Raw genomic sequence first — 22,653 nt, 5'->3', positions numbered from 1 at the left:
ACAAGTTTTTCCTTAGAACAAATGGGCGTGGAGTATGAAAATACCATGCGGGATTAGTCAAATGCTATACTGCTTCCTGGACTATGACTTTCAGACAGTTCAGGAGTGGAGCTTGTGGCAGGTGGATGGAGCTGTGGGGGAGGCAGGAGGTTCTGGTGAGCATCTAGGGAGATGGCTCAGGAGAGCAACCGTGGGGCTGATGAGCAGCTTTGGGGGGCCTTGTGAGCAGCGCTGGCAGGGCTCGGTCGGGTGAGCAGTGGTTTCGGAGAATGAGCATTACTTGTCCCCAGAACTCTATTCCGGCTGGGAAGGTAAGACTGCCAACTTTGTGAGTCACAGTTCTTTGCATGTTCTTGTGGAAAAGGCTGAGTTCTCCCGTTGCCTTCCCACGTACTGTGGAGACTCTCAGGCTGTAACCTGAATAACAGGCTCACAACGATGCACGTGAAATTGATCAAATCGGGTTGCTAGAAACAAACAGGAAGACATCAATGTTGTGGATGCTGATGGTGTTGAAATGTTCCCTGAGAGAAAGACTAATTAGAGTTGTAGTGGCTAAGGATCCACAGGTGAATGGTATGGGCATAAGTGCTAGCTGATTCCAGGGAAAGAGAAGAAGAAATGGAGAAATGGAGAAAGGGTCAGAGTAGTGACAGAACAAACAGATACACACACACACACACACACACACACACACACACACACACACACACGCCACATGAACGTTCAATTTCTAACCTCAAATTATGTGAATATGCCATTCTATAACAATTTTATAATATTTTCATACTTTATCTTTAGTTATAGATTGCTAATTAATGAAACATCTGTTAAACATTAATGACATTAAATGTTCTAACCAAACAGTAGAACATACTTACTACATTCTTCTCTCTCTGTCTCTGTCTCTCTCTGTCTCTCTCTGTCTCTCTCTCTCTCTCTCTCTTTCTCTCTCTTGCTCTGTGTGTGTGTGTGTGTGTGTGCGCGCACGCGCACGTGTGATAACCCTTATTCCTTTTTATTGCTTCTCAATCAAAACATGTTATAAATGCAATGAAAGAAATTGACTGCTTTCTACAGCATCAGTAAAAAACCAGAGGCAATGCAGTGGAGTGCTATGTGGCCACTAAAATTAGGCATGTGTGTGCTTCACTGGATAGACAGTGGTGAGATGAAAGGCCTAAAGGACAGTGAGTGACTGCAGCTTGCCATGATTGCTTTGTACAGCTGAGGATGCAAGATTGGAACCAATTCCCTTAGACTTATCTAACCTCTGCTATTTTACAAGCTCACCATGAGCCAGCCTGATCTACCTATGCAAGAAAGAATGTAAGGAGGGAGCATGCTTGAGAAGCGGAGAACAAAGAACTAGAGGACAGACACCAAGTCCAACCCAGAGTGAAGGGAAGGTGTGAGTTGACCCATCTCAGGGTATGAGTGGATGAAGCCATTAAGTTAATTGAGAGGCTATATGTTTCAAATAGCTCTCCACAGACATATGCTGCTTGATTCTTAATTAAACGTTAACCTTTTACAAATTGAAGTGTGCTACTAAAGGGAGGGAGAGGAGTACAGTGAGGAACAGTAGGCAACATACAGCAATCTGGACATTTTCCAAAGAGCTGGGTTTGATGTAGGGGCTGGGAGCTTAGAGACAACACCTTCCCTCTAAACCACACATTCATCTGTTACTAATCTTCAGATCTAGAGTGCAAAGAAAGAGAGACGGGTTTCTTTGCTTTTACATAGATATCATTGTACTTTGCACGTCTTGTGTCTTGATTATTACCCTTGTCCTTCTTTACCCTCCTCTAATCCTTTTCTTTCATGCCAAATAGTCCCCTCTAATTCCATGTAATTATATAGAAGCATATAGTGAACATCTAAATTCTTCATCTGAGAGAAAATGTGATATTTCCCTTTACCCCCATTATTACCCGATTGTTCCTCTGATCCCTCTTTCATTACACACAAAAGCACACGTGAACACACATTTAACTCTAGATTCTGCATAGATTCCCTCTATTCTGGGTGGTGTTTGGCGTCTCTAGTTCCTTGTTCTCCTTCCCTCATGCATGCTCCCTCTTCATGCCTTTTCTTATGCAAAATTGATCTAAGTTTGACTTATTTACTTAACATCAGAATCTCTAGTTCTGTCTAATTTTCAGCAAATAGTATGATTCGATTCTTCTTTATGGCTGAGTAAAAGCTTGTTGTGTATAGGTGCCATATATTCCTTCTGCACTGGTCTGGTACCATCACTTGGCTGTTATGAATAGTGTTGCAGTAGACATGGCTGTGCAGTATCTCTGTGATATGCTTGCTTATAATCCTTCAGTTATACACTATATCAGGAATGATATAGTTCCATCAAGTGGCACTTGTATTTTCAGCATTTGAGATCCTCCCTATTGATCTCTAGTATGTGGCCACCCACAGCGATTCCCACAGCATGTGTATAAAGCTCCATTTTCATGTATCTTTTTCCAGCACTTACTGTTTTCTTCATGACACACATTCTGACTGGGGTGACATAGAAATTCAATGACATTTTCATTTGCATTTCTCTAGTGATTAAGGAGTCAAATGTTCTCATGTATTTTGTACATACATGTAGGTGTGTGTTATGGTGAATGTTTGCATTCATCTGTGCATGCAGAGGTGAGTGCCTATGTGTTTGTGCACGTGTAGAGGTCAGAAATTGATGTGGGGTGGCTTCTTAAGGTGATATTCACCTTACTTTTTAAGATAAGGTCTCTGGCTTACCACTCAGCCAGATTGGCTGCCCAGAGAGTTTCAAGGATCTTCCTTGTCATTCCCCATGGCTCCAATCATTCAGATTTTGTATTCTAAATTACAGTCACTAACCAGCTTGCCTTTTATTTGGGTGCTGGGGGTTAGGCCCATATTTTCATGCTTGTGTGTTAAGGGTTCACCAACTCTGATACATTTTAGCCCTTGGCTTTGTTTCTGTTTTTTTTTTTTTTTTTTTTTTTTTTTTTTTTTTTTGGATGATTCATGAGGTTTTTTTCCATGTTTAATTTTTAATCCTTTATAGATCCTAGGTACTAATTTCATGCCCAACATAGAATTGATGAAGATTTCCCAATTCTAAAGGCTGTCTTTCCCTTCTGCCTACTGTTTCTTTGCAATGTACAAGCATTTAGATGGTATCCAATAGAACTGTAAACACTTGCAGTTATTTTCTGAGTTGTTGTAGAACTTTCCAGAAAGTCCTAGCCTATGTCACTATTTCAAAGTGTTTCCAATATGTTTTCCCTCAAAAGGTTAAAAGATTTCAAGTCTTACATTAAGGTCTTTGATCCATTTGAAGTTGAATTATGTACAGAATGTTAGGGGTCCAGAATCAGTCTTCTACTTTAGTTTTCCCAGAAACATTTGTTGAAGAGACTATCTTTTTCCATTTTATGTTTTTGTCCTACTTGTCAAAGGAGAGAAGGCTGTAAATGCTTACATTTATTGTTGAGCCTATTTTTGTGCCAGATCACGATGTATTTGTCACTATGGCTTTGTAGTATAGTTTGAGATCAGACACTGATGCTTTCAGCATTGTTCTCTTTTGCTTAGGGTTGTTTTGACTTTTGGGAGCCTTTTAAAACCTTACAGGAATTTAGGGATTATCCTATTTCTGTGAGAGATGCCATAAGAATATTAATGGAGATTGCTTTGAATCTATAGGTGGTTTTTTGGTACTGGCCATTTTCACAATGGATCCATCTTCTAGTGTCTTCTTTACATTCTTTCTTTAGCATTTTAAACTTGCCATTACAGATATCTTTCATTTCATTGATTAAATTTATTTTTAGTTTTTTTCTATTTAAGCTACATTTAAGCATGTGAATGGAATCCCACACACAATTGGTTTCTTAATAATTGAGTATTGATGTATAAAGAAGGTACTGATTTTTCTATGTCGATTTTGTATTCTGATACTTTGCTATATCTTAGCATTATCTATATCTTAGGCATGTTTGCTATATCTTAGCATTAACCTATAATTATCTTCATTTTATTTTGTATAGTCATTGGGGATTTTAAGTACATGATCATATTACATACAAATACAATTTTTCTCTTCTATTTGTATTTACTTTGTTTCGTGTGTGTGTGTGTCTGTGTGTATGAGTGTGTGTGTTATAGCTAGGATTTTAATCCTAATTTTGAGTAAGGGTAGAGAGAATGATTATTCTTGACTTTATAGGAAATATTTTTATTTTTGCATTTAGTATAATGCTGACTATAGTTTTGTCAAATGTAGTTTTTATTATGTTAAGGTATGTTTGTTTTATTTCTAGTTTCTCCAGGATTCTTATCATAAAGGGTTATTGAATTACATCAGAGGAATTTACAAAGTACCTAGCAAAGTAGTAGGCTTCTGTAAGTTTTTTATATATGTTTAGTTTTAGTTAGCACATCCTGGAGACAGAGAGAGAGAGAGAGAGAAAGAGAGAGTGAGAAAGAAAGAGAGAAAAAGAGAGAGACAATGAGAGAGACAGGGAGAGAGAGACAGGAAGAGAGAGACAGAGAGAGACAGAGAGAGAGACAGTTTAGGCTTGGCATAAACTTTTGAAACCACAAAGCCCTCCCCTAGTGACACACTTCCTCCAACAAGTTCTTCTTAATCCTTCTAACTTTATCAAAAGCTTCCATTCCTACTGACTAAGCATTCGAATATAAAAGCCAACTGGGGCCATTGCCATTCAAGCTACCAAGCAGCCATACTGAGGCTTTGATTTAGCTTAAAAAGTATAGTATAATAGTATATATAAACACTATATATATTATATATAAATACTATATATATTATATAAATACTATATATAATGTATATAAATACTATATATATTATATAATATATATATATAAAATAGTATAGTATATATACTATATAAAGTATAGTATAATAGAACATCCACAACCAATAGGAATGGAATAGCTGAAGCAAGTTTCTGAGTGAGGGAATAGAAGAATCATGTCATTAAATTAGGTTTGAGGTGCATGGGTCAAAAACTGAGCTCTCATGTTATTCTTCCTTAATTTCAGTGTCCATAGGGAAAAAAATAAGATGCTACAGTTACATACAGTAAATAATTTGCACAGTACACAGGGCATTTTCTGCACAGTGTAGAAAATGACAGAACAGTTTCACCAGGATAACAGGAATAGTTATGTTTGCATTTAATCTATGTTTGAGCTGTTCTTGATTGTTTAAACCTTTGTAAACCAGAAAGAACAATTTAACTGCACATAATCAATTATTTAGAACTATGGGAAATGCTTTATGAACCAATTCCCACAGAGCACACAGTTCCTGAATCTGAACCTTCCATCACTATCCAGGAGATGGGAAAGAAGTTGGACAAGGCACAGAATTTCCCCAAGGTTCCCATCTGTGAAATTTTGCCCAATTCATCAACACAAGCAGAGAATTTTGACTCTTAGATATTGAAAGAATGCTAGAGATGCCAAAAGTTAAGATTTCTCATTTTATCTATAACTAGCATAATGCATGACGCAGCGCCTAACACGAAATGACAGGAGGGCATGGGTTGTCTTTGAATGATGTACAATTGTGGGCAAGCTTCTAATGCATTTTCTAGATTTGATGATTTATGTGGAAAGGCTGGATTCAGGATACTATTTTTGAAAAAAATAAAGCCAACTGAGAAAGCCATGAAAACAAACCGGTAAGCAGCATTCATCTATGACTTCTAGTTAAAAGAGATGTTATATAAAAAATGTCTATCTGGCTCTCTAAAAAAAAACTAGCTACTATAGTAAGGGTGCACAAAGAGAATGAATGGCGCTCCCTAAGGGACCTTCAGCATTTTAGGTGGGTTCACATTTATGGTTTATCTGTAAAATTCACACATAAGCTATTACTCATTAGGATTTTAGAAGTCTTTATTGTTTATGATTTATTTTTGGATAGTGTTCTACTTGGCTTTATGTTATTCTGATAAAGACCATGATGAAAGGAAACTTGGAGAAGAAAGGGTTAATTTCATCTTACATACCCAGGTCACAATCCATCATTGAGAAAAGTCAGGCAAGAACTCAAGGCAGGAACCTGTGTCTGGAACTGAAGTAGAGGCCTTGGAGGAATGCAGCTTATTGGCATGCTTTCTATAGCTTGCTTTATTTGCTTTATTTATTTACCTGCATTATGCAAATTCACCACATAAATTCCTCGTGACTGTGGAAGACAGAAAAAGTCCTATGTCCAGTGTAACTGGAGTAACAGACAGTTGTAAGCTGTCATGTTGATGCTGGCAACTAGTCCTGAGTCCTTTGCAAGAGCAGCAAGTGCTCTTAATCACTGAGTGACCTCTCTGGCTTATCAGCTTGTTTTCTTATATAGTTCAAGCCCAGCAATCTAGGGATAGCATTGAACCCAGTGAGTTGATTCCCCCATAGATCAATTAACAATCAAGAAGGTGTTAATTGACATCCCATATGCCAATATGATGGAGGCAATTCCTTGGTTGAAGTTCCTTCTTTCTATGTGTTTGAAGCTGACAATTAAATTTAGGTATCATAGATAGGATATGTATCATAGGTTAGCCTAAAATTTGAGATTCTTCTGCCCAGCCTCCCAAAGTCTGGGATGATAGCATACCATGCCTTGCTTTGCCTTTCTTACTAAGAAAGAAGGTTTTTGGCATAGGCGCTACTTGTAAAGCTCTAAGTTCTTCTTGAACTATAGAGAAATCTTTTGGATAAAAATGACAGAGAACCATGAACTTAGCAATGCTGAATACACTCTAGCTCAGGGGACTCATGGAAGAAATAAGACAAGAGACAGTACAGGAAGTATGCCAGTAAGTAAGTAGCTATTCAGTCACCCTGATATCGCTGCATGCCCAAGACAATGTGTTGAAAGATGTATATACTCATTCTGTTCATAAGAATTATCCCTGGATTCTTGTTAGTGACCCTCCCAGTGAAACATGTTGGCTTAATAGTGAATAGGACAGAATCAATACCTACTTCCTACAGAACTGGGTAAAGTCAACTTAGTCACATATATCATATGTTTATTGAACAATTGTTTCCTATGAGCAAAATAAATGAGTCCATTGTCCGGGCATCTAAAGTGTTCTAGAAAACATTTCCCTAAAGCACTCATTTACACTCAGAGACATTTTATACCTTATTTACAGTGACAAGCAATATATGCACACACATATACTTTAAGCTGTGGCTAGTGGTTCCATTCCAGGATTGTAGATTAGAATGTAGTTTGTTTTGTTCTTTTACTATAAGGCACGCTTTAACAAATTCATTGTTAAAAAGCAATTTCAGTTTTCTTACTGCCTTTCATCTACTTTGCAGAGTGGTTAATTGAAGTCATAAGAATGTACATTTTTCCCTTTGGGGATCAATATAGCAAGGTAGAAAAGGAAATAATTTTTGTTGCTAGTTATAATGCAGCCCATAAATTTTTATCTGTCTTGAATTGTCTTGCTTTGAAAACATTTTATTCACCTATCCTCCGTTAGCTTCTTTTACATACTATTATAACTATTTGTTTATGACTTTATCTCCATACTTCAAATAGAGTCTTAATGCAGAAAAAAAACCATTATTTTCATACCCATAGCTCCTTGAAGAATGCTAGCCCAAAGATGCTACTTGATAAACTGTGTAGAGATGAAATAAAAGTGAAGAATATTCAGGTTCAGATGTGAAAGCCAGATTCCTCACCAAGCTCCAGGACTATGTATCTTAATTCATAGCATAATTACCATTGCCGCCGCCATCATCATCATCATCATCATCATCATCATCATCATCATCATCATATGTCTAACACCACATAAAATGATGGTATTAGGTTTAGAAGCAATTCCTCAGGTGTTATTGCATTGATTCTTAAAACAATTCTGTGTTAGGAACACCAATAAAAATATATCTGCTCTGTAGTGAGTTTTCAGCTCACACTGAGGCCTGCCTAAGTTGTCACAGCTAGACAGACTGATCTGGAGCTAAGCTCTGTTCTCTAAGTCCTGACATTTCTGTGTCTTGCTTTGTCTAGACTGCCATTCAATGTTCACCTTGCGCTTTGTGTTCAGTACTGCTCAAACCAGTATGTTTGACTATGTGAGCTGCTCTGCCTGTCCATTGTCTCTGTTCTCTAGACACCAATAAGATCATTTCTTATCATTTTGTCACCATTGTGACAAAAAATGTTTTCCATCCATTAGCAAAACTCCCTTTGGGTAAAAACCAGTTCCAGTTGAGGCTCAATGATCTAACAGCAGGCACAATGTAAAGAGTACATTGGGATCATCAAATGAAGAATGAGGAAGTTGTGCCCTTCTTCTACTGGCAGCAGCATTTGATGTACAATCAAAAATGAATTGATTAATAGAGCTATTGTGATGAGAATAAATACAAAATATTTATTGAGCACACATAAAGCATCAATTCAAAATCTAAGGAGAACAATATACAGCCTTGTTAAATGCCTTCCTAAAATGAAACACCATCTTAAAGTCCATCTAGTGGAACACAGAGCTATTTGAGACCAGCCAATCTCATGATAGGCATTTAGCAGCTAGATTTACCATATTATCTTCTAAAGATTAGTTAGAAGGGAATTGCCTTTCCTTTATTTTAGTGGCTTGCTAACCAATAAATCAGTTCCAATCATTGTTTAACTGTACTGTCCATGGAGATTATATTGTCAAGTAAGTTTCTGGCTCATTGGTACTGTTCAAAACATTTTGAGTTTTAGTCTTTTTGCATGAATAAGGAGGGAAGGAACACATTGCTCTAACCTATTGATTTATGTAAAGCACTGGGACCCACATAGACTCTCTTGGCAAATATAGAACAGAACCAAAGGGCTAAATCTTCTTCCTTCCTGTTTAAATTTATCAGAAAATAAAATTGTCCTGCAATTTATTGAAGAATAGACTTTTTCTTTTGCATTGTAGCTATTGGCATACTCTAGTTTTTGAACTCTGGTCTTGAATTTGGAAGTTCAACAGACTATGTATATATGGTGGTTAGTTTGTTGTTGTTGTTATTTTGTTTTGTTTTCAACATGGCACAAAATATTGTCAACTAGGAAGATAGAAACTCCCCCGAGGAATTGTCCCCATCAGATTGGCTTGTGGGCATGTCTGAGGGGCATTTTCTTGATTAATGATTAATGTAGAAAGACCAAGCCTACTGTGTGCAGTGCCAGCCTATGCAGATATGTGGTGGATGCTACAAGAAAACAATCTGAGAAAGCCAAGGGGAGGGAATCAGTAGGCAGCATTCCAGTTCCCATCTCCAAGTTCTTGCCTTGAGTTCCTGCCTGGATGTCTCTCAATGATGAACTATGGGATAGAAGTATATGCCAATAAATCCTTTCTTCTCCAACCTGCTCTTTTGGTCACAGTATTTGTCATATCAACAGAAAACAAACTAGAAAAGCTTAAGATCAGAGAGGCTTGGCCACAACACATAGGGTGACAAGATAAACTAACATATGTGGTCCAGTTTCTTCATCTATAAAATGATGCAGTATCTCTCACTTAGATTCATTGGGAGAATCAAATAAGACAATGACATAAGCTTCCACTGTGGAACTCAGCATAATGATTTATAAATGATGGTCATCTCATTGCTATATTTTCCATTGAAATGGGAACAAGAGTTCTTTTGAGGCTGTTTTGACATTATCTGTACAAGGTGGTTCTCATGCTCTGATCAGAAATGAACACTGAAGGTCCTGAAGGTCCTGTTCCCCAGTTGGTTCTTGATCAAGTAATAAAGACGCTAGCAGGTAATGGCTGAGTGAAAGAGGCAGGACTTCCAGTTTCTGGCAGGTAGGCTAGTAGAGACAGGAAAAGAAAAGATTCACAATGCTTGGTTTTTTGGGGGGGGGAGAGAGAGAGAGAGAGAGAGAGAGAGAGAGAGAGAGAGAGAGAGCCCTCAGCCATGTGAGATCTTGGGTGAAGTGGCTATTGGCCACTCCCCTGACTGGGCCTGATGTAGCAGGTGGGAGATTAGAAATGCAACTAAGCTTTTAGGGCAGATTTAGGATACTGAGCTAGGACATGTAACTGAGCAACTGAGTGAAGGGATGACTTACTGGAAGCAAAGAAAAGGGCACAGTAGCTGAAAGAGGCTTAGAAAAGCCTGACCATTGAGCAAAAAACTATATTAAAAATAAGCTAATGTGTGTGTATCTTTTGTCCACACATCCAAGAAAACCTGGGCTGGGCTGGTAGTGCTGTCTGCTCAGAGCTAGAAACTACACACCACAGTTATCACTTTCTGGGGGGGGGGGACACTTTAATTTGTCTTTGCACAGAATTTACATCTAATAAAGATGACATGGAAAGTGAACTTCTCTTCCAGTCTGGGATCTCTCCAAGAGCACTAACCATTGCTCAGCCCCCATCACCATCCCAGTTACCTTAGCAGAATGGTTTCCCCAGATGGCAAGGAGTCCAGCAGCACAGCTCTCCAGCTTAATCAGGATATTATATACTATGTCCTGTGAGGGAAGGGTGCAGATATAAAAGCACAATGTCGAGCACACAGGTCAGAATACAACCAGGGTAAGAGGCACACAGATAGAAACATTTTGCTATGCCACAGGTCTAGATAGAGTAAATTTATAAACCTGGCCAATTGAGATATTAATCTGATCCCAGATCATAAAGAATTAGTACTTTTTTTGCATACTATGGTTTGGGGTTTGGGGACTATTGAAGCAAAATTCTCAATGATCTTTACTTCATGCCAGCTCTTTCGCTAACCTAGACCTGAATGCTTCTGTTTGATAGTCTGAATGCACTCGCTTGAGAGCTCAGCAATACAACTGGGTCCATTCTAGACTTATCAGCAACTGGATGGTAGCAGTTTGGGTTTTCATGTAGATGAGAAGTCCCAGACCTTCATGACTTATAACCCTACTTTGATATTCTAACCCTTCGTCATTTTTTGTTTTTTCTGGACTAGCATCTCTTTTCCAAACCTCTTTCCAAAGTGAACTCATTTATTTCCTTGGCATTAATTGTGATCTGATTTTGTGGCTAAAGATACAGGTCGACTCAGATTTCACCACTCAGCCTCTGACCTCCATGTCTAGAGTCTCTCTCTCTCTCTCTCTCTCTCTCTCTCTCTCTCTCTCTCTCTCTGTCTGTCTGTCTCTCTCTGTCTCTGTCTCTCTGTCTCTCTCTCTCTGTCTCTCTCTGTCTCTCTGTCTCTCTGTCTGTCTCTCTCTCTCTCTCTCTCTCTCTCTCTCTCTCTCTTTTTCTCTCTCTCTCTCTCAGCCTTTACATTTTGAAGGAAAACCCAAACAACATTTTCCTGACAAAACTCTCTCTCCCCTTCCATGAACTTCTGACTCCCTCTCTAATCCCTGTTAGACAAATACAAACATTTACCCAAGTTTGAAACCTGAGAAAGTCTTTGAGTTTTGCTTCCCTGTACATAATGGATCAAAGTAAAACCTGCTGATTTGTTCTTTCCACATAATGCTAAAATAACCCACTTCTCTGTTCTTATCTGATGGGCCTGTCACTGGTATGTTTTACCTGCTCCCCAGCTTCCTGTCTTAAGTCTTGTTGATTCCAACCACTTTATCCCCCATATGGAAGCAATAAAAAAACACTTTTAGTATAAAAATCTGATCATGTCATTTCCAACTGCCCTCCAAATTAAGTTTGAATTCTTACTGGGATGTGAAGTGTGTTGTGCGTGTTCTAATTACTCTTTCCTTCTGTGCTTATGTTACTTGACTTGTCTCTTCCTATATTACTGGCTCTTGCAAGTCTTCAGCTGGACCATTTTACCCCTTGAATTTAGACTTGCGCACATGCTGTGTCTCTCTCTAACCACCCTCTTCCTCCTGCACTCCATACAGAAGAACTTAGTTTATGCTTAGCTCCTGTAGTCATTCTAAATGTATCCCAGGCAGACATATGGTACAGGTGAATTCAGTAAATTAGGCCACATTAATACTGAGTCTTCCTTTACCCTGGTTCCCTGAGACAGCTTGTTAATGGCAGAAGGACTGTATCAGAGAAGTACTCTGTCAGGTTCCAGATACCTTACACTAACTGCAGAGCATCCCTAAATTCTGTTTTGTGACCTGTCAAATTTCTGATCTTTAAGGGGTTTGTTTCCTTAACCTTGCTATCCTAGTATAGAATTACTAAGTGAATCCCAAGAGATCAAAATAATGAAAATAATTTACTTAGTGAAAATGTAGGAATGTGTGGCATCACACCCAGGTTTGCTTTTTCCCATTTTGTCCTGAGCTAGGAACTGGAGAATCTCTGATTTTGGCTTTTTCCCATTCTGGCTGTCTCCGTAGTAGCTGACTCCTGTTCTTCCTCAGGACCAGCTGCAGAAAATGTATCGTCCAGGCTGCTTTATGCAAATTTCCAACTGGGCAATGTCCTCCTGCTCTATGCAACTATGCTATCATTTTGGGTTTACTTCTTCATCTCTTCCTTTAGACAGTAAAACCCTTCAATGTACTTAAAGGTATCATACCCACTGAAGTCCCATGGACAGTAGGTGCTCTTGGGATGTCCTCTTAGTTTAGTCATCCTTCCAGGGACTGGAGCAAAGTGTCTGTTTATGCCTAGCTCCCTTGAAACTTTCCAATCGAAGTTTCTGTGCTTTGAATTTATCAAGCCTGAATACCAAGTTCCACTGTCCTTATTTCCAGTTATGGTTTGCAATGCAAATCACTGGATTGGCAACAGGCAGTAACATAACCATGGTAACCAAATAGAGACAAGTTGCTTGCCTTCCTCGGGAAAGTGCAGTCTAGCATTGTATTCAGTCCTGGTGTCACTGCCAGCAGGTCAAAGGGCATTGAAGAAACAAACAGTTTCATAGAAATAAAAAGACAACCGAGCCACTGCATCGTTCCCCACACTCTTCCTCACAGCCCAGAATTTGTGACTAATAATCCATCATTTGTATTTTCTGTTACTATATTTTTTTCTTATAGAGATGAAGGGAGAGGGAATGAGTCATTATGTGTTTTCATCTTGAACTTAACAATAGATGGCTTTGGCAAGCAGATCATTCTGGGCTTTCATAATGATTAGCTTTTAAGTAGGAGCAAATAGAAACCTAGGTCACTTTGGTCACCAGGATTTTTCCATCTTAGCAAGGGTAAGGCAGGAAATAGAAAGTGCCAAGCTCTCCACATTCTCAGAGCAAGTACAGCAAGTTCCAAGCCCACTTGTAGGCTGAGATCCCTTCACTGTGCTACAGTGAGTCTTATAATCTTTCTTATCCCAGCCTGTGGTAGGTGTTAAAGCTCTGCTCTCACTTTCTCCCTGTTAGAGTGGGAGGGCAGTTTGAGCATGTTCTGAGATCCCTTACCTGCACCTGTATGACTGGATGACTCCCAGGAAGAAAGCTATTAGCAGTTGGTAAAGTGATCCAATTACCAGGAATTCAGGCCTGATTACCTTCATGTGCCACTGCTTGGGTGGCTACTATTAACATAGAAAGGTCTGATGCTCCAGGTTCAAACTTGTTAGGTTTCATCCCTTAAGGATCCAGTACTGTTTTCAGCAAAGTTTTCACGGAGTGATGTAGAAATGGTGTGGCTTCCTTTGGTACTTCTTCTTTGCTTATTGGGATCTTTGTGTCTTCTTTTCACTGGTTATTCTAATTTTTAACTAAACAATGAATTCACAAAGCATGATGAATGAATTTCGTGTACTAGAGACATGCAAAAATGTGGGGAGGGGGGTGCGTGCACACATGCGCACAAAATGTGTGTGGAAGCCTTCAGGGCAGCTTTACCAAATAAAATGAAGAAGACTTGGTTACATTTGACTCTTAGATTCACAATCTTTATTTGATTCTTGGCTTGCTTCTTTTGAAATCTGTCCCAAATAATTCATTGGCCACACTAATGCTCCAAAATGTATGATTGGCATGCATTCAGGGTGTGTGTGTGTGTGTGTGTGTGTGTGTGTGTGTGTGTGTGTGTGTTATTATTTCGTTTTATATCTGAAATTCAAATGCAACTAACTGGCCAGTTGCATATTGAAGTCTCTCATAGGCCTTCAACTTGCTCTACCTCTGGATACTTGTATTAGTCGCTTCTTCTAAGAATTTGTTGTTATTTCTAGTTTTGCCTCCTACTTGCTTTCGATGGTTGGGGAGTTTAAATGAATCTTCCTTAACCCAAACTTGGACCTGTGGTGTTTATGTTGTTTGTCATATTTTCATCTCTAGTTTGGAGAATCCTTTATTCATTAGCAGAGATAGTTTTTCTACCTCTTTGTCTGGCTATGCGTGGCTTCTTCCTCTTCCTCATCGTGTGTCTTGGAACACTTGGGAGATTGTCTCTCATTTTTCCCACCCTATCAAGAGTCTTCCGACAGATTCTGCATGCCTGAACATAGGGAAACTGCACATTTCTCCTGAGCTTTTCTCAGTAATAGCCTCTGTCTCAGTCAGAGTTACTATGGTTATGATGAAACACCATAACTAAAGCCAAGTTGGGAAGGCACGGACTCATTTGACTTCAGCTTTAACATTACAGTGTTTGTCACTGAAGAAAGTTAGGACAGAAACTCAACAAGGGAGGGAGCTGATGCAGAGGTCATGGAAAAGTGCTGCTTACTGGCTTGCTCCTCATGACTTTGCTCGGCCTGCTTTCTTATAGAACCCAGGACCCTCAGCCCAAAGATATCCCCAGTCACAAAGGGCTGGGGTTTCCCATATCCAATGGTAGCTTAGAAAATGCCTGAGAGGCTTGTCTATTGCTGGATCTTATGGAAGCACTTTCTTAATTGAGGTTTTGATCTCTCAGTTGACGTTAGCTTGTGTCAAGGTGGCATAAAGGCTATCCAGTACAAGCAGCACATCCATACTTAGGGCAATATGAAGGGTCTTTCCTTGGGGCTTTTATTCTAACCAGAGACTATAGCACATTCAAAGCTCTGAGGAACTGAGGCAGCCGACTTCTTAACTTCCATAGAAAACACCCACATTGCGGAGACTTGGCAGCTCTTTTTGATCTTTGTGTCCACATTTATCCCATTGGCCTCTTCTCTGGTTAATTATTTTCATATTTTATGCAACTTCATTTCTGATGCTTTTTTTTTGGTCACAGATAGCATCATCTTATTCAGAAAAACGTATATTTTTGATACAGCCAAATTTAAGTATCTTTTGTTCTAAATAGTTTTTTTTTTATCTTGATTAATCAGGGCTTCTCTACTCTAAGTTCTAACAAGACTTTCCTGTGTTTCTCATAGCTTTGTTTATCTGTCTATTTGTTGTTCCTTTACTTTATGATTTCAGCTGGAATTTATTCCTGCCAACTGTGTGAAGTAGGGGTTTAAATATTTTAAATCGGTATTTTCTCCCAAGTGAGTATCTTCTTATCCAAAAATAAGTTACTGCTAGACCAACTGACTTTCTTAACTCTTAACTCAAAATCATGGCCTCCTCTCCCCTTTTCTGTCTGCTTCCAGAAACTGCTAAGGTTTCCTTCTCTGCCCTGTGGGGATTGAGCTTTTTCTCTCAAACTCAGATAAAATTGATTCTGAGTTTCCTCTGGAGTCCATTTTAGTTTTTACGTTTTATGTGTGCATGTGTACAAAAATGATGTACTCATTCATGTGTGTTTGCATATACATGTGTGTGCTGGTAGGTGTACACATGTGTGTGGGTACCAAAGGGCAACCTCAGCTGCTCAGGCCTTTTTCTTCTTGACACAAAATCTCTCCAGAATTCAAGAAAAAATGAGGCTGGTAGGCTAATCAGTCACAGAGATCTGCCTGTCTCTATCTCTCCAGGACTAGGAGTATGTAAGTTTCTAGACCACGTCACCTAGCTTTTTGTTTTTAACACAGTTTTTTGGGGGATCAAAGTCAGGTCTTTGTCCTTGCAAGGCAAGCCACTGAGTTATCTTTTTAAAAAAATTCCTGAGTCTGTTTTTAATGTCTTTTTATCTACAAAACTAAGAGCCTCAAATGGGGACCTTATGTTCCAGTGTAATGCTTGATTACAAGGTGTTGAGCTATATCCCCCCCCCCAAGACTATTAGTATGTTCACTAAATATGTTATTTGTATTTGTCTATTTTTCTACTTCAGCTGTCAGTTCTGAGAAGGTTGTATTAAAAGTTTCAAATATGATTTACAGTCCTAATTTTTGCTTCAATCACCTCTTCTGATTTGCTTTATGTTTTCAGAAGTTATAAACTAGGTACAAACATCCATAATCAATCCTTCTGGAATATGAATACAGCCATGTGCTACACAATGACATGTTGGCCTGATGGAAGGAATGTATGACAGTGACGTGCAAAACAACATAGTGCTGATGTCATGGCTGTTGTAGTTTGCATGTGCACACTCTATGTTGTTTACACCTAGACAAAAGCCACCTAATGAAGCTTCCTAAGGCTGCTCTCCTGTTGCTATGCAACACATAATTGTATCTTACAAGGTGATGTGCATATCTGTCAAGTTAATACCTTTTACCTGGAGTTCAATTTTGTTTTAAATTAATATTGATATAGCTGTTTTTAAAAAGGATTTCTCTGGGGGTAGATCTTTCTTCATTTTAACCTTCCTCCTCTGTTTGTTTTGTTTCATAAATCTTTCTCCTTTAAGTGCCACCAGCTGTACTTTAACAACATTCCATCAGAGTTTGTCTATCATTTCCTATGTAAATGCAACACATTTGTACTACTTTCACAGACACATGAGGTCTACATGACCTCAGTTTGTATTTTCTGTCAATTTAACTGTGATTTTCCTGACTCTGCTGTTCACTGATTGTTTTTAACTTCTGATATTTCATCATTTATTTTTTCATTGGCTGAAATAAGCTACTATACATTCATGTTCCAATAGTTAACCTTAAATTTTGAGTACTTTATTTCTAAACATACTCTACCCATTCCTATCCATATAGAAAATAGGAATTACTCTCAAATTCCAAGACTTATAACGAAACATTGACTATCACCAGTGACCTGCACAACATGAAATTAGTATGATACTATGAACAACTTTTGCCATACAGTTGAGAAGGGAAAACAAAGGGAAAGTCTTAGAACAACTCACTTATGAAACTGATGCTCTGATAGAAAACTTGAACTATATTATAATAACAAATAAAATCTAGACAAGCATGGTGGTTTATCCGTGCAATCCCACCATTCCAGAGGTAGAGGCAGAAGAATTGAGAACTTGAAGCCAGATTGGGTTAAGTTAGGTGGATATTGTCTCATAAATAAAAATAAAGAACTTGTAATTATAAACCTTCAATGGATAAAGGTGACCTCATTGGTAAATGCAAAGATTTAAGGAATTAGTCCATACTTCTATCCCATCTGGAATAAAAAGACATTTTTCAAACATTTTATACAGCTAATCCGTCTTGCTATTGGTATTTAGCAATAATTTTATAAGAAAGAAAAATTCCGTCTGATTGCCTTCACTAATAAGAAAATTTAAAAACCAAATTAAAATATGAGCAAATGATGGGAGCCTGGGATAGCTGTCCCCTGAGAGGCTCTGCTGGCACCTGACTAGTACAGATGCAGATAACCAAAGTCAACCATCCGGCTGAGCCCGGGGATCCCAATGGAAGAGTCAGGGGAAGAAATGAAGGAGCTGAAGGGGTTGTATTGCAACCCTATAGAAAGAACAACAATATCAACTAACCAGACCACTCAGAGCTTCTAGCGACTAAACCAGCAACCAAAGAGTATATATGGATGGGTCTATGGCTCCAGCTAAATATGTAGCAGAGGATTGCCTTATCTGCCATCAATGGGAGGGAAGACCCTTGGCCCTATAGAGGTTTGATACCCCAGCATAGGGGGATGCTGGAGTGGTGAAGTGGGAATAGGTGTGTGGGTGGAAGGAGGAGCACCCTCACAGAGGCAAAGTGGAGGAGGGATAGAATTGGGGGAAGGGGTATTGTGGAGGGGAGACCGGGAAAGGGGACAACATTTGAAATGTAAATAAATAACCAATAAAAAATAAAATATGAGCAAAATCAGTTTAGTGGATATATAAATTGACACCACATCAGGATCTAGTTGTTTTTGTTTTAGGCTTGCAAAACTCATGTAACAGTCAGAAAATCAATGAATGCAACTTACTACAATAACCACATTAAATAGTGGCATGTTACGGTGAAAAAATAATTTCACAAATATCAACATTATCTTATGACATTTTACAAACTTAGCAAACTAGGAAAACAATTCTTAAACAAGAATTGAATAATGTGTTTACAGTCTGGCAACAAAAGTATAAGCAGAGGTAAGAAACAGGCTTGCACTTAAGATTCCTTCTATGAAATGAGTGATGGGTACTTTCAGGATAGAATTCCAAAGTTGAAAAGCACCTTAAGTTTATCCAAACCTGTCTGTCTTCCATCAAACATCTCCTCAACAGCACACGAGCAGCTTATTTCTGAATGTGTGTATTTTCTCTAGGATGTGTTTTGTTTCCTGAATGTAATCATCAAAAAAAAACAAAACAAAACAAAACAAAACAAAAAAAAAAACAAAAACAAAAAAAAAAACCAAAAAACCCACGGCGATACCTTTACTGTCTCTTATAATCATTTACCAGAATTAAGATTTCCCATCTCTTGATTTCTTGAGATTCAGTGGTTATGATCAAAGTGATAAAGGAAAGATGCTGTTAAAGTGATGACAGAGAGTGAAGAATTGTCTTGGAGGTTGCCTCTGTAATTGATGAGGGTAAAAAAAAAATGAATTTAGACACAGATGAATGCTTAGGCCTTAATTTTTTCTAATTACTAGCCATTTCTAGTCTCTTCCCTTCCCTTTCTTTCTCTTCCCTTCATTTGTCGTCTCCTTCCCTCCCTCCCTCCCTCCCTCCCTCCCTCCCTCCCTCCCTCCCTCCCTCTTTCCTTTCTTTCTTCCTTCATTTTGGTAGTTTTTCTGTCAGAGCCTCTTTTTGTTTCATTTGTGTCATCATAATTGTGTATTGAAATATGATACAATTCTATATGTGTAACAATATTTTAAACTAAAGATGTATTCAACTCATGATCTTAAAGTAACTAGTTGACTAGTTATTGTATATGGATTATTTTATTACATATGATATACATAATATATATACTTTATTTTTTTAAAGTAGATTTAGTTTCACAACAAAATCTAGAAGGTAGAGTTCATATACATCCTGTTCCCTCTATCTATAGCTTTCTTCATTGTCAAAAAGCCCTCAAAATGGCAACATCTTGTTGCAATTGAGAACCACATTGAGAAACTATCATCACCCAAAGCCCACAGTTTGCATTATTACTCATGCTTTGTGTCCATTCTATGGGACTGAGCACATGCATAACGCCATTTATAAAACATTGTTGTATTACACAGAGTTATTTCACTACCGTAAAACATCTTCTGTGCTTTCCCTATCCATTGTTTTCCCTGCCATAAGCCTTAATGATTTTTGATATTTCCTGAATTCATAGTTTTCTGCCTAGGAAGCCATATATTTAGATTCAGGGAGTATACGACTTTGGAGACTGGTTTTTGTTTAACCATATAAATTTCAGGCTTCTTGGTATCTTTTTATGGCTTGATAGGTTGCATCTATTATGCACCTATTTATTTGCTTTCTCAGGGACACCCTCTCCCCCAGTTTTGTTAATTATGAATAAAGCTGCCATAAAGGTATTTGTATGGGTGTAAGTTTTCAACTCTTCTTGGTAAAGAAATATGTATATTATATGTAATAAAATAATCCATATACAGGAGTATAATTGCTGGTCATATATGTAAGACAATAGCAACCTGTTTTCCAAAGTGGTTATAGTAGTTCTTACTTCAACCAGCAGTGAATGAGTATTCTTGATGCTCTATATCCTTGCCCACACTCAGTGATAAGTGTTCTAGATTTGGCTACTCTAATAGGTGTGTGTGGGTACCTGGTCTATATTTTCCTCACAACATATGGTGTAGAAAATCTTTTCAAAGGTGTATTAATTATCTGTGTATCTTCCCTGATATCCTGAAAAAGTATTACTTAAGGCATCAGTTCTCAACCTGTAGTTTGTGATCCCTTTGGGGGCCAACATACCCTTTCAGAAGGGTCACATATCAAATATTCTGCATATCATATATTTACATTATGACTCATAACAGTAGCAAAATTACAGTTACAATTAGAAATTAAATAATTTTAGGGTTGTGGGTCAATATAACATGAGGAGCTATATTAAAATGCTTTAGCATTAGGAAGGTTGAGAACCACTTACTTAAGGTTTGTTGGTCACTTGTTTAATATGCTTGTTCAGTTATAAGGATTCAGTGAATACTGCCCACTGACAATCTTTGATCATATTTTCCCTTGGTATCTCTTGTCTTCTTTTTCTTGACAGTGTCTTTTACATAGTATATATATATACTGTGTGTGTGTGTGTGTGTACACAATATCTTACTTATAACTTCTTTCATAGTATTTGCTGTGTCATTTAGACAATTTTTAATATTTTGCATATGACAAACTTGTGACTCATATTGACTTCAATTTTCCCACATGGTGAAAATTACGTTCATATTCATTGTTTTACATGTGTGCTTTTATTATTTTTGTGCCCTTTTTTAAAAAGGCTATGCTTCCCCATTGTAGTGCCCCTTCTTCCTTCAAGATCAGCCCATGGCAGTAACTGTTTCTAAACTCTGTTTTGTCCTAATCTCTTATTTTGCTTCCAGCACAGCACTAGAAAAGAATGTGTGGATCTTAGTGAGGCAGCTAGAAGCTTCTCACCAAGTGTGATGTTACTTGCATGCTTATTTATTTATTTGTTTTGGGGAGATTATGTGTTAGGTTGGGGATTCCTGGTTGACCATCATATTTTAAAGTCAAGAAGAAGGATACACGGAAGGGAGATGTGGTAGAGCCAAATTGAAGGGTCCTTTATACACAGTAGTTATCAGTGAAGATGGCATCTGATTTTTTAACACCCAATTGCATATGTTTGTCACAAAGCTACTTTTTACAGTACATGCATTCTGTTGTTAAGAATTCCAAAGCCTGAGTCCTGAAATTTCTTCTATTTGTCTCTATACCTTTAAGGCCAAGAATCAATATATTTGTGTCAAACATATGCTCTTAAGTTTTAAAAATAAGATGCCATCTTAACTGGTGATTATTGTGCATAAGTGACCCTTCAGTTTGACTCTACCACGTGTCCCTCCCACAGATCTTTCATGTTGTTTCATTTCTGAGAATCCTGATATATTTATAAATTAAAAGATCCTCTTATAGTATTTGAGAAACAGTTCTGTGCTTCTGTTAGGATGCACACTCTCCTGCATCTCTCACTATAGTTAATTGGTATAATTTCTCATAATCAACTCTAAGCTTCTTAAAATTTTTCTTGTACAGAGTAGGCACCCAAGTATTTAATCAAATTAAATTAGTAAATGCCATTATTACACTCATTGACTTATAATGGCTAACTTTTACAATGTACTTTATGAATAACTTCTGGGATGCAATGCCATCTTTAACATGATAGACATTTCAAGGATGAATAAGTCATAATTTGCACTACTAAGAACATAGAATCCAAGGTCAGGCAAAATCACTGTTTCATTCATTAAGGAGTTATTGCTAATCATCTATAATCACTTGTATCCTGGCTTTAGTACCAGAGATCCAAAAGGAACTTTATGGTTTTTGTCTTCAGTTAATGCATTTACATAATGGAGGAGGCAGTCACAAAGTGAACCATTTCACTTGAGTGTGGTCAGTGCTATAGTAGGGGTTTGTACAAGTTGTTGTGAACACATTGGAGGAGAGAAAAGCTCAAAAATAAGTTCTATTTTAGAACAATAAAACAGGATCCAGGGAAGAGATGGTAACTGCTTGTAGCAGGACATGTAGCCAACATGATTAGAGAGGAGAACACAATGGTGAACCTTAGTTCCCGATTTTCAGAGTTTAATACACTTGAAGGAACTTAGATTGCAGCCATAGAAGAGTAGAAGACAAGCTGTGTGAGCATCCCTGATGTTCTCTCACCTTTTCTTGTTTCCCTTCCTTGGCAGGATGAGGCAAAGCTAATGTGGAAAGGACATCAGGGCAACCAAGGGACAGGTCAAGGAAATCACTGAGGAATATTTTTTTAAAGCTTGAAAGTTTGGAAGTGACTAGCACAGTGCAGGCACTGGATGGGCTAGTAGGTCTGATGTCATCCATCTTGAAGCTGTTGCAGGTCTCCTGGAAGCGGTGTATGTGGTCTTTCAACTAATAATCTTGTGCTTATTTTAAAAAGATGTTAACTCCAAGTTCAGAAAGTCTGACATTAGGTTCCAGCTGGGGCACAAACGTCTTGTTGTGAAATCCAGCTTGCTCCTAAATGGCAAAAGTGAGGTACCTTCACATATTCATGGTGGGAGGAAACCACCCACAGAACAAGTCATCACAGACGGCCTGTTCCTCTCAGCAGAGTGTTGATGGAACATGCTCTTCCCAAGGATCTGCTTCTACTTTCATGAATCATTTGGAAATCTTTACTAGTGTTTGTGGAACTTCAGTACTTGGATAAGAATAAAGAGCATCAGGGCATTCCTGGCTTGACTTTGTTGTTTGAGCTTTTGCATCTTCCAGATTTATGAGTAGTAGGA

General features: G+C 38.1%; 1 protein-coding gene across 7 annotated transcripts in view; it reads left to right on the top strand.

The window, feature by feature from the left end:
- The first annotated feature begins 80 nt into the window (after positions 1-80).
- The window catches only part of Itprid1 (ITPR interacting domain containing 1), a 124,523-nt gene continuing 101,950 nt past the window's right edge, over positions 81-22,653 (top strand). For 5 of the 7 annotated variants that reach the window (XM_076913306.1, XM_076913302.1, XM_076913305.1 and 2 more), the window contains exon 1: positions 81-311. The gene's annotated coding sequence lies outside the window, so the exon portion shown is untranslated. The remainder of the gene's footprint in view (positions 312-22,653) is intronic. The other 2 variants (XM_034519726.2, XM_076913303.1) reach the window with 2 other exon arrangements.

The sequence above is a fragment of the Arvicanthis niloticus genome, chromosome 15 (assembly GCF_011762505.2).
Source record: "Arvicanthis niloticus isolate mArvNil1 chromosome 15, mArvNil1.pat.X, whole genome shotgun sequence".
In the NCBI taxonomy this organism is placed as follows: Eukaryota; Metazoa; Chordata; class Mammalia; order Rodentia; family Muridae; genus Arvicanthis; species Arvicanthis niloticus.
Note: the sequence above shows the minus strand (reverse complement) of the source record. Positions and strands in the feature narration are given on the sequence as shown.